This window comes from Myodes glareolus, chromosome 19 (assembly GCF_982192425.1).
Source record: "Myodes glareolus chromosome 19, mMyoGla1.1, whole genome shotgun sequence".
Taxonomy (NCBI): Eukaryota; Metazoa; Chordata; class Mammalia; order Rodentia; family Cricetidae; genus Myodes; species Myodes glareolus.
In genome coordinates, this window is record NC_142044.1 from 26,860,580 (window position 1) to 26,877,470 (window position 16,891).

General features: G+C 52.1%; 1 protein-coding gene across 3 annotated transcripts in view; it reads right to left on the reverse strand.

Moving 5' to 3' along the window:
- The window catches only part of Cyrib (CYFIP related Rac1 interactor B), a 127,343-nt gene extending 111,038 nt beyond the window's left edge, over positions 1 to 16,305 (reverse strand). Inside the window, exon 1 of one of the 3 annotated variants that reach the window (XM_085678929.2) lies at positions 16,167 to 16,305. The gene's annotated coding sequence lies outside the window, so the exon portion shown is untranslated. The remainder of the gene's footprint in view (positions 1 to 16,166) is intronic. The other 2 variants (XM_085678926.2, XM_085678924.2) reach the window with 2 other exon arrangements.
- Between the last annotated feature and the right edge of the window lie 586 nt (positions 16,306 to 16,891).

A 16,891-nucleotide genomic window follows, 5' to 3' on the forward strand; every position in this document is an offset into this window, starting at 1 on the left:
GTGCGGACCTTGACAAGAGCCAGACTAAGGAAATAAAGTGCCCACTCTGGCACAGACCAGCCACGCGGCTTCCAACCAATCTTCCAGCCTCTCTGGGTTTCCACTTTCTAAAAAGTTTCCACGAGTGCTCCTGAAGCATGGCCTCCTGTGAACTCGGCCTGAAGTCCTGAGCTCAGCAGTGTTTAGTAGAGCGGAGCCAAGACACGAGCACAAACTGGATGTGAGGTGCTCTCTGGTGCTTCGTTTAAGCCACTTTTGGACTCGTCGCTTCCTTCCTTCCGTGCGGGACTCGGGGCTTGGTCACTGCGGAGGAGAACACAGGCCAGGAGGCTCATTTTCCACACAGGGTCGACAACACTCAGCTCAGCTGGAACCTGGCACACCGCCGTCTTCGGGCTCATCTATCCACAGATGCCCGTTCCTAGAGCGAGCTCTCAGTTCTTCACGCTGCAGAGCGTGTCCCATGGGTGACAAGACAGAAATAGCCACCACAGCCACACCCTGACCCTGTGGGTGAGCAAGCCAACGGCATCCTTGGGTATGGCTGGGTATATGGGAGGGGAGGGGCCGGTGATGGGCCTCTGGTGGGGAAGACACACTTCACTCCATCCCCTTCAAGACACAACATCCAGAACCAACAGATAGAGTGTGCCACAGGGTAGAGCTGAGGCTCAGGTGTGCCCAGCATCCTTAGAGACAGAGAGACCCAATCAGCGGTTAAGCCCAGCTTGATGCTGCCTTTCCTGCTCCAGAGGACCAAGCCCTGCATGCAATTGCTTCCCAGCAGATGGGCGGCCAGCAGGGGTTTCCTGAGCTCATGGAATTCTCCAGTGGGTGCGCGTAGGGATGCAGGGAGCTGCTGAAAGCCCACGGTGCGCTCTACCGTCCGAGTTTTCCTTCCACCTTTCCACATCTTCCTTGAAGAATGAGGAGCTTGCAGGACTCAGCTTGGGGAGTCCTGGGAGTGTATTTTCTCATTCATCTCAACAGTCAGGGAACCGAGGGACATCTCACTTCCCCGCCAAGGTGCTGACAGCAGGGAGCGCAAGCCCAGGAAGGAACAGGAAGCAGGAAGTTTAACTACTATGTATCTTCTTGCTGTGACAAAATATCGGGTAAATCGACTTGAGGAAGGAGGGGCTTATTCTGAGTCCCAGTTTGATGGTTCAGTACAAGTTCAGTGTGGGGGGGGGGGGGGGGACGGGAGGGAGCTGGTCACAAACCCAGTCAGGAAGACCAGAAGTAAATGCTGGAGCTCAGGTCTTGTTCTTTGTCGGTTTTCTTTCTCTAGGGCCTCGGCCCAGGAAACACTGCCCTCCACATTCAGGGGAGGTCCTCCCTCTTCCCTGGAAATGGCTTCAAGGACATGCCCAGAGGCATCAAATGTCAAGTTGACAATACTAACCATCCACGGGCAAAACAGGGACTTTTCTGGACACTCGGTAACTAAATACCTACTCGAGGTGCTAACCGTGATGCTCTTCTACAAAAAATGTACAAAGACGTAAAAACAATAAAACTATGGGCAGAGATGTAACTCAGTGGTAGAGCGCTTACCTACCATGTGCAAGGTCCTGTCTATACCACGGGGAAAACATAAGATCAAAAGGCTGTGTGTGGTATTAAGAAGCCACAGTAGGCTTCTCTGGGCCCCGTCCACTACCAGGCCTAAGTTCCAGTTTCTGTTTGCAAACAGGGAACAGTCAATCAACAAAACCATCCTAGGGAGCCCAGGGAGCTAGTACACACCAGGCTGAGTCATCTCCGACAGTACAAATCCTGTAAGCCACGCCCCCAAAGCCTGTCCTGACACACCCCCCAGCCAATCAGAAACATTAATATAACTGCCACTTGCTCAGCCAATTAGGTTTGTTGGAGATGACCTAACTGTCCCTGGAATTCCCCAAGCTGTGTATAAAAGGAGCCTGTGAGCTTCTCTTGGGGTCACGGCCATTTTATTGTATGGCTGACCCCGCATGCTGGAATTTGTTCTCAAGATATAAGCGCCCCTGCTTTTGCAGACGTGAGTGGTGGTCTTTTGTGGGACGATCTGCGGATTACAGTGCCCCACACTTTAACCCCAGCACTGAGGATACTCGTGCAGGAGGATGGAGAACTCGAGGTCCCTGACATGACAAATGCCAGGCCAACCTGGTCTACACAGTGAGTCTCAAAACAAAAATAAGGAGGGAAAAAAAGAAGGGAATGAAGAGAGACGGAGGGAGAGAAGAAAGATTTCAAGGGAGGGAGAGGTAAATATTTTAAAAGACACCAATCTGAATTGTCCACTCAAAGGACAACGTTATTGGTTCAGTTACTCATCAGATATAAATTAGGCACCTAGAACCCTGGTTGCTATGAACCCTTCCTTTAAAAGCTCTGAAAATGCAAGGCCCTGTGTTCAGTTTTCAATACTGAAAAACCCAAGATGGCTGAAGCATTTTAACTCAGCTTCCCCCTGCGACACGGGCGAAGATGACAAGGGGGCGGTACAACAGACACAGAACCCCGGGAGAAGATGTCATTTTAATACCATGGAGTGTCTGCAAATCTGCAATTCCACAGTCAGCACAGCGTGGCCCCCTAGGGCAGCACCTTCAGCTGTAAAGGCAGTCACATCCCTGTGCACTCCAGAGCACAGATTCCTGGGGCTAGAGAGGAACCAGAAGGCCTGAGGTCACCAACTTCCTCTTCACCCTGGCACTTACAGACAACACCCAGACAGAAAACCCTCCGCTACCGACAGTACCAGTCACTCACCCTCGTTAGAAAACAGTTTCTACATGACTTTAAAGCCGTTACTGGACTGGGCACCTCTAGATTACCTCAGTCTAACATGCAGCCCCCCTCCCCCAGCTGAAGATGCAAAATGATTCTAGAAAAGTCTCTTGGCCCCTTTCATGAAATGGAAATATCAATGACTTCTGGGTAGACCTAGAGGAGGTTGGCCCAGGGTGACAATCCTTCAAAACGGATCAGCTGTCTGCTCAGACTGTCACCAAACCTGCTGCTGTGTTAACTCAAGGGGGCCTAAGTTTTATTAATTAATTGGCTGCTAGGCCAGAGAGCAAAGATGCTTGCCACTAAGCCCGACAACCCGAGCTCCATCCCCAGGACACACATGGTAAGCGAACCAATTCCTCTGAGTTGTCCTCAGGCATCTATGTTTGTGTTGTGGCACACACATGCTGACACACACACACACAAATACACAAATGCAGTAATTCTTTATTGATGGGCTGAATATGTCTCAGTTATTAAATGCTCTAATTTGGTTTTCTTCCTTTACCCTGTGTGGTAGTTTGAATGTAACCATTGCTGATAATCTCATGGGCACTATTAGGACGTGTGGCTTTCTGGAGTGTGCATGGCCTTGTCTGAAGACGCAGTGCGATCGGTAATTAAAGGTCCACCAGACTAGCTTACAAAAGATACAGCTTTAATAAAACAGAAGGAAAAACTTACACCAGAATCCCAACCGTCCAGATCCAGGTCAGTGGGGGGGGGGGGGGGGGAATGCACCCGTCAGGTTTACAGGTAAACTTTTGCCTTAGGGCAACACACCCCACGGACAGAATGTGATTGGCTGAACTCCCCTATCACTTGTCAGAGGAAATGTGTCACTGTGGGGGTGGGCTTTGAGGTTTCCTATGCTCAGGATACCCCTGAGTGTCTCGGTTGACTTCCTGTTGTTTGCGAGATGCAGCAGTCTCAGCTCCAGCCCCACATCTGCCTGCATGCCGCCATGCTCCCTGTCATGATGATAATGGACTGAACCTCTGAAACCATAAGAGAGTTCTCTCCCCCCCCCACCCCCGCCCCATTAAATGCTTTCTTGGTAAGAGTTGCCACGGTCATGGTGTCTCCTCATAGACACCCTGAAAATGGTCAAGTGCTGGGATTCGTAGAAAAGAAAGTAGGGGAGGGAGAGAAGGAAAGGGGAAGGGAAAATGAGAATAGGATGTAATCACATGACAGAAAATTTGCAAAAAACTCATTTGAATTCTCAGCACCAGCCATACTTTCTGATGCTATTTTTATATATTTCCCTCAGGCCTTTTTCTACTACACACTGACTGCTTTTCCAGCCCCTCTCACCTCTGTGGCCCTGACTTCCAGTGGCCTCACGCCCATTTTAACATTGTGTTCACAAGTGACTTAGGGGTCCCACCCCTGCCAGGTACTAGACCATCTCCCTTCAAGCTGTACAAGTAACTCTCTGAGCAAAATTCTTCCCATATTTTCTATGTGTCCACAGGAGAGATTCCCAGAAATGAGTCGGCACGATCGGAGGGTATAAAGATGGTAAGCTCCTGACATCAATCCCCACAAGTAAAGAAGAACCACTCCAGAACACAACAGGCCGCCAGCACAGGGGGGCAGAATCTTTGTGGTAACACTTCTCACAGTACTGGAGCTTTTCCTACCAATAAACTTGGGTGATTCAGACATTCCCCAAGCTCTTCCTTGATCCCAGGCACTCCCCAAGCTCTCCTTTGATCCCAGGTGCTCCCCAAGGTCTCCCTTGATCCCAGATGCTCCCCAGCTCTCCTTTGATCCCAGATGCTCCCCAAGGTCTCCCTTGATCCCAGGTGCTCCCCAGCTCTCCCTTGATCCCAGATGCTCCCCAGCTCTCCCTTGATCCCAAGTGCTCCCCAGCTCTCCCTTGATCCCAAGTGCTCCCCAGCTCTCCCTTGATCCCAGGTGCTCCCCAGCTCTCCCTTGATCCCAAGTGCTCCCCAGCTCTCCCTTGATCCCAGGTGCTCCCCACTCTCCCTTCCTACCCAGGAGCTCCACAGACATTGAAGAAAACCCCCAGAAAATGGAATCAAACAGTCACCCTCCCTCGAAGCCATGCAGGGAAGGAAAGGGGATACAAAAGACGAGACTCCTTGTTTTGTTGAAATTGTCCAATGTCTTAAGTCAAATAGAAGCTTATACTAGGGTAAAGATGTTTTTCAGCCACATTCCCTATCATGAAGGCAGAGACGGTTGGGGACATTCGAAGTCACACCGACAGCATGCCTCTGTCCTGAGGGGAGGTCAGAAGGCAAGCCAGAAGCATACAGATGGTCTCCCCACTTCCACATTCCCCATCGTAACTCCGAGAAGATGCAGGAGCAAAACATAGTTGTGCTGTGTTTTGGGGGAACCTTGGGTACCAAGCACAAGCCTCCCTATGTCAGTACTTCCAGATCAACTCCGAAAGGGGACAAGAATAAGCACAAAGGGGCAAAACCACACGCACTGTGTGGTCAAGGGACTCTTTTTCATTCAAAAATACAAAGGCAGGCCCTGCCAGTCCAGAGAGCTCACTCCTCTTGTCTGCTACTGTCCTGCACCAAATAGCCAGAACCCCTAAAACCTTCCTAAAAGGCTATAACACTTGAGCAGAGACCTTGGGGCAACAGATGGCAGGCACACCAAACCTGCCCAACCCACCCTGTTATCAGCAGAGCTCCCTGGCACACTGAGTACATCTCACTGGGTCACAATAGACAAGGCTTGCTTACCTAAGCTGGATTCAACTGCACTCAAAGATTAATTTTTTTCAATTATTTTTATTTATTAAAAAAACTGGAGCTGGAGAGGTGGCTCAGAGGTTAAAAGCACTGATTGCTCTTCCAGAGATCCTGAGTTCAGTTCCCAGCAACCCCCTGGTGGCTCACAACCATCTGTAATAAGATCTGAAGCCCTCTACTGACCTATAGGATCTATGTAGGCAGAATACTGTATATATAATAAATAAATAAATAGATAAATAAATCTTTAAGAAAAAAACTTATGGAGTGTGGGTTGTGATGTGGCTCAGCAGGTGGACTAAAGGCCTACTATAACCAAAGCCCTGAGTTCCACGACCCAAGAAACTGAGTCTGAAATTCCAACACCCAGGGATGTCAGCAGGGAGATTACCAGGTTAAGGTCATCCTTACTACACAGTGACTTAGAGGCCAGCCTGGGCTACATGGAACCCTGCTACAGAAAAACGGGTTGACGATTTAGCTCAGTGGTAGAGAACTTACCCCAGAAGGTCCCGAGTTCAACCCCCAACACCGGAAGAGAAAATAAAGAAGTAATAAATGTGACCGTTGCACAGTGGTCGGGCACTTGCATGAAGAACACTCCTGCGGGCCTGGGTTCCAGCCCAGCACCTCAAAGTAAAGAGATAAATACACAAGTGAGGCTGGAAATATCGTAGACACGGATTCTTGCGCTGGTCGTCAAACTCATCTCTATTTGCTTCTTTATTCACGCTTGGTGCTGCTGCTGTGTGTGCGTACAACTGTGTCTGTGTGTGTGTGTATGTATGACTATGTGTCTATGTGTCTGTGTCTCTGTACATCTCTGCATGTGATGTCTCCATGTGTGTGTATGTGTCTGTGTGTCTATGTTCACTGTGTACATCTCTGCATGTGATGTCTCTGTGTATGTGTATGTGTCTGTGTATCTATGTGCACTGTGTACATCTCTGCATGTGATGTCTCCGTGTGTGTGTATATGTGTCTGTGTGTCTATGTGCACTGTGTACATCTCTGCATGTGATGTGCACAGAGGAAGACACCAGCTCTCCTGCTGTATCACACACGACCCTTTTCCTCCTAAGCCAGGGTCTCTCACAGAACCTTAGGCTGGTTGCCACCAGCCCCAGCAATCCCTCCTGTTGCCCACAGTGCTAGGGTGATGGGTATGCACTGGGTCACACCCAACTTTTCACATGGGACTCAAACACACATGGCAGCATTCTTCCTTCCTCGCTGAACCACGTCCTCGGTCCCAGGTGCTGTCCGTGAGTCTACACCGTCTCCTACAGCTCCGTCCATACATCTGAGTGTCAGCCTGACCACGCGGCATGGGGACTCAGTCTGGCATACGGAGCACTGTCCTTTGGGGTAGGGCTCGGCCAGCAATAATCAGTGCTGTGAGACAGCACCTGCCGGGCTGACTTCCACTCTTTGGTGGTCAGGTCTCCTCTTCCTAGGTTTTCCAGGTCTTGAGCAAGGGCTGTCGGTCAGAGACTATTAGAAAACCAGCCCGTCTCGATCGACAACAGGAAACCAATACTCCAGGCTGATGGGCACACACAAGAACCAGCGACTTCATACCCCACCTCCCCAGGACACTCCAGTCAAGAGAATTAGCTCTCCCTGTGGTCACGCACTGGCTGCATGACTCTTGGCAGCTCTTTGGCACCCACACCCTCCGGCCTGGTAACGCATTCATGGGTTTCAAGTGCCTGTGTGACACTGGGAAAGTCACATCACCTCTCTGGACCGCGGTGGCACGTCTAAAGCGATACCACCGTGGAGGGGAGTCAGAGAACTGGTCCCACCAAGAGGGTTGGGGCTACACTGTGCCAGGTCACTGACCTCAACACCGGTGCAAAAGGTTCAGTCCACTCCCAAGGGGACTTGCTTCCTCTTTCACTGTCTGGCCCATGGCTCAAAACTTACTCATCCCATTTCCTCTGTGGGCCATGGCCTGAGAAGTGCTGGGGTCACAACCTGGTGACCTTCAGGGTTTTTCCTATCTCACGCCAGCTGCCCAATCCCTAGCCAAACAGAATCTGAGACATTTGTAAAGGGTGATGGGTTGGTCCAAATTAGGACCAGGCTTCGGGATCTCTCGAAAGTGCTCCTTGAAATAGGGATTCGACACCTAGAGTCACGGCCCATGCTTTTAATTCATGCACTCAGGAAGCAGAGGCAAATGAATCTCTTTGAATTTCAGGCCGGTCTATTCTACACAGTCATTTCCAAGCCAGACATGGCTATACTGTGAGACCCTGTCTCAATAAGAAAAAAAAAATTAAGTGGGAATTCTGAATTTGGGGTGTGACTTGGTTGGTAGAGGACTCAGCTGGTGAAGTGCTTGCCTAGCTACCCAAAGCCCTGGATTTTAATCCCAATCTCCCCATAAAGTGAGCATGGTGGCACATGCCTGTGACCCCAACAGTTGGGAGCGACAGGAAGATCAAGAGTTTAAAGTCATCTTCAGTTATAAAGTTTGAAGTCACCCGGGGAATAGATGAGGCTGCCTTTAAAACAAAAACAAGACACTTAAATGGATGTGGGAAGGTGGCTCAGGCAGTAACTGCCTGCCACAGGACCGGAATCTGGACCCCAGCACCCTAGATAGACCAGGCCCAGTGGTGCATCTGTGAGCCAGCCCTGGATGAGCAGAGACAGGCAAGCCCCTGCAGTTCACTGGCTAGCTAGAAGTCGAGTCATTTAGTGAGCTCAGGTCCAGTGAGAGACTGTCCCAAACACAATGAGGAAAAGTGGAATTAAAAACACCCAGTGTTGATCACTGGTGTGTGTGTGCACACACGCACGCACACACACACACACACACACACACAGAGAAAGAGAGAGGCTTTCACATGTACATACACCCAGTACACCCAGATGAACAGACATGTTACACAGTATTCTGGCCTCTCCTCCGGCAGGCACACATCAGACATGAGCAAAGGAAGGAACCACAACAGATGAGACATTCACAGAGACAATTCTGACAAGCCTTCATACTGAAGAGGTGAGGAACAAGTGCACAGAGGGACGCGGGTTCGAATCCCAGAACCACCTTCTGATCTCAGTGTACAAACGCCATACTCTTCCACTCAAATTCACACACAGACACACACACACACACACACAGACACGCACACACTGGAAACACGAGCCTCCAGCCCCTCTTTCCCTGCCCATCTCATCTCCCAAGGGTGCCTGTCACCGGCAGGGAAGTGCCATGCTACAATTAGAAATTCCACCAAAGCCACTCAGTGTCAAGAGGAACCTTAGGTGCCAGGGGAGATGGCTTAGTGGATAAAGAACCTAAGTTTGATCCCCAGAATCCACATTTAGGAAAAGGGTGTGGTAGTCTAACAAGGCTAGGGAGGCAGAGATAGGCAGATCACTGGGGCTCACTGGCCAACCACTATAGCTAAAGTGGTTAGCCCTAGGCCAGATAAAAGGTTAGCCTAGATAAAAGACCTTATCTTCAAAAAAAAAAAAAGTACCTGTGGAATGTCACCCAAGGTTGTCCATACACACACACACACACACACACACACACACACACACACACACACCATGTCTCAAGAAGTCTTATTACTGTGATCAATTTCCCACCAACTTTAACAAAAATTTCTGCACAGAGACTAACTAGCCTAGCAATAAGGAACCCAGGGCTGGCTGGCGAGTCACCCGGAGTCATGTGCCACCCTACAGAGAGCTCTTGGGGCCAGCGATCCCTTGGGATGCTGGGGAGAAACCCTCCCAGAGAGTCCAGCCAGAAAGCCTCTGCTCCAGGTGGGGCCACTCCATTCTTTCTGAATTCCGTTCGCAGGCCCCTGGGAAGAGGCTGGAGAGAAGTGGGCACTAAAAGTGATGTGAAACGCTTGAATTCCTGCTCCCCTTCTTATGGGCCGCGATTTTCTCAACTACGATGTGATAGCAAATACGACCGGCCTCACCAACTGCCTGGGAGACAGGCTACCCAAAAACTCAAAACTACCCTGTGAGAGAGCTTTCACCAGAAGCTTAACCGCCTGCCCTCGACCAGTGCTCCTCCTCCTTGAGCCAAGCCCTGCCCTGCCTTCCAGGTTCCTGAATGAATGAAGAAAACTGCTGGGCTGGGGGTCAGCCAGAAGAAACAAACCCAAACTCCCCCCAGCTCCACACTGCTCGGGTCCCACAGGGATTTGCGTGAGTGGCCTCCAGACACTGCTGTGCCCCATGGGGCTGCGTCACAGGCCTGCAGTACAGCAGCCGCTCACTTCACTACTTGGTTGAATGGCAGGAGAGATCCCATGCCTCCTCCATCACGAACTAAGAACTAGGGAACACGTGTTCAGGAATGACTGTAACACCTGTTTCACAAAACACAGGACGGCCATCTGGGGCATCCCTTCACAAGCCTGTTAGCTCGATCTGTGTGTGTTCCAAGCTGGACTCTGGAGCCCAAGGCTCCAGAGCGGAGCAGAAGACCTGGCTTCAGGAGAGTGGAGCAGACACTGGGGGACATGGCTGTCCAAGTTTCACTTCCACACCGTCTTCTGTGTCCCGCTTCACTCCATTTTTAACAAAGCTGAGTCTGGGGAAGACACCAGCAGTCCTGACCTTCCTCGGCCCAGGGCTCCCCATGTCTGAGTCCTAGCCTTGGAGACGCTGTACGGACCAGGGACTCAAGAGCCAGAGCAGCATCTGGATGCCCAAACCCAAGCAAAACTCACGGAAACATTTTCAAAGAGCCACGACAGGCTGAGAGCTGGGCACTGAGAGACCAGCAAGGTCATACAACCAACCTGCAAGCAAATTCAGTCAGTCAGGAGCGACCTGAGGCACCCCCCCCCCCCCACACACACACACCCGCTTCAAGGGCCCGTTTCTCACCCCACCACTGCCCCCTTTCAAAGCTGCCGACCTCCTGTGCGGAGCAACCAGTGTTGGGCAAAGCCACCTGAGCTGTCTAAGATCAACAAACCCACAGTCATCTACCTCAGCTCCACAAGAAGAACCTGGTTCTCTGTGTGTCCCTCGGAAAGCCGGCTGCTGGGGGAACATCGCGGACATGAGTACATCCAGGGCCCCAGCACCCCACTGTCACTAAAGCAGTGCCCGCAGACATCCTGGGCACAGTGCACCAAGGGAGAAGCTGAGCTCTGGAGCCAGGTCTCGAGCCACAGCCCTGATCCTGTCTCGCGAGCATGTCTTTTGTCCCTGGGTCCCCATCGCCTTGTCAGGTTAAAGGAGAGGACAGCGTGCTTCAGGCTGGGACGCTAGGCATGAAGGGCCTACTCAGGCCTACGGTCAGGCCCTGTGGGAAGAACTGTCTGCCCACAGTCCCCTCCACCCCATCCCCTGTATCATCTCCAGCCCTTTGGGGTTCACCTGAGCTCAGAAGACACTTGCTGACAGGCAACAGAGGGCTTCCTTCTGCACCATCTGCATCCAGCCCGTGACTGGCCTAAGGTCTAGTCTGGACTACCATCATTTAGTAACACAATTCAATATGCCTGCCTCTGCCACTAACTGCCTTGGGAACCTACAGGGGCAGAACTCAGATTTGCATCTCTGTGGTCTGTCTTCCTGGTCCAGGCCGGTGAGGCGAGCCATCCGATGGTAAGGCAGGATGATCTCCAAGTACACCTTCCCGAATGTGAGGCTAACAGACCAGAGGCATCACAGCCTGTGGCAAACAGAGACGCTCAGGCCACCCAGCGCTGACTCAGGCTGTGGGTAAGGCCCAAGTGACTGGGCACACACTCAAGCTTGGGAGGCACTCCTCCCAAGAGACCACCTGACGCCTGTCAAACTGGGAGCCTGAGGAGAACCCACTCTGGCCTATTAACGAAAAGAGTCTGGCCTAGAGAACACCACAGAAGAGAGGGCCGAAGGAGTGTTAAGAGCCTGTGGACGCGGATGGAGTGCGGACTTCCACTGCACCACACACCCACGACAGCTGTGATGACCTGCACACAACTGGGCCACCAACAGCCTGTCACGAGAGGGGACAAGCTCACACGGCCCCACCCCTCTCTGGAGAGGTCGAAACTATAGGCATTTTCTATCCAGGACACAACCCCAGTTAAGTGTGCCGTGTCACCAAAACAAATGAAAGGACAAGAAGTACACACACACGCACACACACACACCACACACACACACACACACACACACACACACACACGGAGATTTCATTATGAAACCCATTATCATGTGTAATTGATATTTGGGGCTTTTTTTAATTTTATTTTAAAAAGATTAGTCTTAGGAACCTTCAAGAACCTTCCGTGGAAGACAATATGGGACAGAAATGTATGTGCCCCAGAAGGCACCACGGCATGGCTTACTTCCCAGTCCTGTGAGTCTCAAGGATGCCCAGAAAGTGCTCATTACCCTAGCTGGGACAGCTGGCATCACTCCTGGTCCCTTGACTCAAGCTATCCTCACCCTTACCCCATAAACAGGCTGACACACGGTGGCTGCCCACTGATCCCTCACAGGTCCTTCACCCACATCCCCAGAATGCCCTTCTCTCACTCCTGCGGTGAAAGGGAGCCTTTCTGAGCACGATTCCAGTGTTTTAATAAGCCCTGCAATTCCCTTAATGGCCTCAGATCATCTGAAATACAAAAATCCCTCTCAGCCACACTTCTTCCAGCAGATCTCATCGGCTTCGATTATTTATATATTTATGAACGATGTTCATGGAGCAGATGGCAGCTAGTGAGCCTCCGCCGAGTCGGGGGGGAAAAGAAATCAATGGGACAGAATACAAACGGGATGACTCGCCCATTTAGGCTTCCCGGCGAGCTCGGATGGAACCATCTCCCATTGCGTGGAAGCCCATACAACAGCCGGTCAACAACTGGATGGAAATAGCACGCTTGGATTCCACAGTGCTTGCAGCTTCCAGAGCTCTTCTAGAAATACCCAGCCAGCCCAGGGCTACTTCCCAAGCAGAACCGAGAGGGGTTGGGGCGGGGATGGGGGACAGAATCAGATAAAGACAAGGAGAGCCCCATAGAGGAGAAGCCATAGACATTTACGGAGCACCGACAGTGCGCACCAACCGCTGTGTTGACCCCCAACACCATTTCCAGATAGCCAGAAACACTGCCCGTCTTGCAGATGAAGAAGGTCCAACAAGAGAGGAGAAGGTAGGCAATCTGAGCCCCAACCCCACACCCTCAGTGCCTCCGGCGATAGAAAAGGGTGTGGGGGAGTGAACTGTCCCTCACAGCATCCTTAACTACAAAGTCATCTTTCAACCCGAGGCCATCCAACCTTCAGCCTGTGTGAAGACTAAGCGCTAAAGTTCAACAGAAACGATTTGAACCTGGTTCACCTGAGATGCAGGGGAAGTGAAAAACAGGAACAAGATATAGAGGTTCTAGAAGATAAGTAATGGGTGTCATGAGGTGAGAGAGAAAGAGGTGAGAGGGGCTTGCATTGACAAGCCTCTCTACCTGGAGTTACAAACAGACAAGAACACACACACAGTCTTCAGCATCCTATGGAAAACCACCCCCTCTCCAGGAAGTCAGTAGTTCTCCCTCCATGGCCCCCTCCTGCTTTCTCTCTGGAAGTTTCTCATCAGTTAAAACAGAGGAGTTCCCGCAGTAGCTTCATCTGTGTTCTGACAGCCCCATTACTATTGCCGTAACTGTCCTGCATCCAGGGCTTACGTCACACAACTGTGATGAAGATACAACCAACCCCATGACTTACCTGCCCATTTTACAGACAAGAACACCACACAGAAGCTTGGACATGCGCATGTAAGCAAGAAAGAAATGGTTTCAAGGCAGATCCCTCTCTTATCTGGATACCCTGGGCAATGGCATGGGACGGAACTATTTCACCTTTGTGGTCAGGAAAAGAGGACTTCAAAGTGGTACTGACCTAAGACTACTGGCTGACCACACAGAGGACCCCATGTTTTGTTGTTAGGGGTATGTGTCTGTTTCAGACAGTGGCTCGCTACATTAACACAGGATGGTATTGAATGAGGGATCAATTCTTTCAGCAACCCTAGGGTTACAATGACAGGTAGGCACCCACACGCCCAGCTCAAGAAACATCAATTTTAAATCTACACAGCCCAATCTCAGATGGTTTTGCTAAAGACAGCCAAGTCCCACACCACCAAAGTCACCGGAATGGTGGTCTCTCCAACTAGAGAGAAGGCAGAGATGCCCAACATGAGGTCACAACCTCCTGGCACCAGTGTCTCTTAGGAGATCTTTCTGCACACCAATCTCCAGATTCTTACGCAAGGCCTGCCAGGGACCAGGATTCATGACTTCACTTCAAGGAGAACCACCAGAGGACAAGGACAAGGTCACTCCGAGGCCAGATGCTGACCTTGAGATGCAGACAGAATGTTTTCATAAAGAATAGAGGGGAACCATCACTTTCTTACTCATCCTGTCAGAAAGTGGGTACATCGCTCCCAGTATAAGGCAGGCGGCCTGGCAGGTGTCAAGAGACACAAAGGCATTCGGGATGCGGCAGGGCAACCAGAACCCCGGATGTGCCTTACAGCCCAAAGGCGTAGCTAATGACCCTGCACCTGTCTCTCATGGGTGAGTTTTCGGAAGCCCTGGCCTCTCTCCAAGTCTGTGTGAACTGAGAAGGTCTCTCTTGTCACACAGGTAACCGTGGCCACTGTGAAGACAGGCAGCATGGAGGAGCTTGCTTGCCTCTTTAAATGAATGGAAAGTGAGCCGGGCAGGGGGAGGCACACCTGTAGTCTCAACACTCAGGAAGCAGAGGCCACGGCATTGACCACAAGTTCCGGGCCAGCCTGTGCTACATCATGAGATCCTGTCTCAATAACTTCAAAAACAAACAAAACAGATAACAGTAGCTCTCAGATGTATCCCCTGCGCTGAGGTGAACATCACCGCCTCCTCCCAGGTCTTCAGAGAGGTGCTCAGTGAACTTCAGACATGAAAACGGACAGGGATGGCAACCAGAGAAAGCCACACACTTCTTTAACATTTCCCAAAGTGCACAAACACATCTTAGGCTTTAACCCAAAGCCATTTCTATGTAAACCTCTCTAACACCCTTCAACCAACACACTCACTCTCACACACATACACTCTCACTCACACACACACTCACTCACACACTCACTAACTTCAACCAACACTCACTCACACACATATACACACTCACCAACTTCAAGCAACACTCACACATACTCACACACATACTCCCTCTCACACACACTCACACATACAAACTCACCAACTTCAACCAACACACACACTCATTCACACACACACACACACACACACACACACACACCTCATAATCCACAGCATGCGCCTTCCCAGGAAGAAAGCCTAGGCAGTTGGCCCGTTCTGCATGCCCCACCACAGGAGAAAAACCCACCTCTCCAGCCTCCTTCCCAGTGACATGGAGCCCAGACCCTGGGAAATCATCCCAGCTGGCAACCCTGCCCGCCACCTCCGCTGTCATCTGGCCATAGCAAAGAAAAAAAAAAAAGATGCTTCCTTTTTATGCACACTGAATACAACCCTCCAAGAATAGGAAGAGTTGCATAGTCGGAGTGGAAGCGTCCTCATAGGGAATCACTATTTCCTCCAGGATTCGGTGGATTTCTGGAGGCTGAGGTAGCAAAATATGGCTCTGGCGATTATGGGATGGAAATTTAGGGCAAAGGAAGCAAAATGCGGAAGCATATGGGCTCACTTCTCAAAATTTACCATCCACCAATTCATTTCACAACTACCCATGGGGGGGAGGGAGGCTGCCTGTGCTCCAGGCACGTGTCTTAGGGGATGGAGACATTAAAGGTGAAGTGACATTCCCATCCTCTACATCAAGGCCAGGAAACCTATTCTCATTTACAAAGCAGCCCATTTTACAGACGAGGAGCTCAAGACCCAGAGACAGCAGACAACTTGCCCAAGGTCATAAAGCTCCTGTGCAGCAGGATCAGGAATTCGACAGAGGTGCACGAATCCACGTGATTCTCCCCTGCTGCGCCACCTTCACACTCAAGCCCTCCCCCACCCTCCATTTCTAGCAGCAGGGTGGGGATCAAAGACAACCCCCCGAGGGCTCTGCCTGCAAAGGAAGTCTCGGTTCCTCTTTCCTCCCACCCCCCCCCCCCCAGACACAAGACCCACATTCAGAGGACACACGGGTTCCTTCCAGACCTACTGTGCGTCCAAGGCCCCCGGAAAGCCCTGCTGGCTGCAAATGCATCAACCTCTGAACACTGAACTTCCATTTAAAAAAAAAAAAAAAAAGACGATGATGATAATGATGATGATGATGATGAAAACATAACGGGCAAAGAGGAAGTACTGTTTAAACGCCGGCGGGGGTCGGCGCAGGAGGAAGTCGGGCCAGTGGGAGTCTATTCGCCCTTTTGGTTCCTCAATTCGGCCGCCCGGCCTGGGAAAAAAACCCGATGAAGTTAGCCGGAGGGCAGCCGGGTGCTCGGGTCAGGCCCTACCAGCGCTCACCTGGCCTGCTAGAGGGGTGTGCCCGGGGATGGCCACTCGGACCCCGCGCCCCTGCCTCGGGGTGCACGCCGCCCCAGGCGCTCGCTCCCTCACTGCAGCCGCCTGGATCAGGGCGGCGACGCCGCAACGGGTTCCCCGCGGGCCCTGCACGTACCTGGCGGCCCGACGGGCGGGCGAGCGGGCGGCGGGAGCCTGCGGTGCACACACGCCGCTTCCGGGTCGGCGGCTCGCGCGTCCCCGCCGCAGGTTCGCGAGCGGCCCCGCCGCGGCGGCAGCAGCAGCAGCAGCAGCAACACCAGCAACAGCAGCAACAGCAGCGCCCCGGCCCCTGCGCGGCCAGAAATCGCTATAAAAGGAAGAGGCGGCGAGGAGGAAGAGGAAGCGCTGTTTACCTTCGCAGCCCAGCCCGGCGCCGCACAAAAGGAGGACGCGGCGACGCGCCGCCCCCCGCGCCCCGGCCCCGCCGCACCACGGGCCCCGCGTCACCGCGCCCGGGACCGCCCCGCGCCGCCCCCGCCCCAACCCGCCGGGTGACCTTGGACGAGTCCCCAGCGCCTAGGTCCGACCCCTAGGGCGCCGGGCATCCGCGACCCCTCCCTCACCTGGGATGAGGGGTCTCGACGCGCGCGTCCCTGGCTCTGCCACCTGCCTGGCTGCTCCAGGCCCGAGGCTGCCGCGGGAGCCAGGCAAAATCCCTGCCAGGCAGAAACACCCACAGGCTCCCCTGTGCAAGCCCATAGGGACCAATAAATCAGAGGCGGTGCGAGGTGGGGGTCTGGGCTACCCACAAGGCCATCCCAGGACTTGTAATTTAGTGGGGGGAACTCCCCAATTAATATCTTCATGCTGCCGTTTCCATTTCTGGTTTTGTGGGAAACC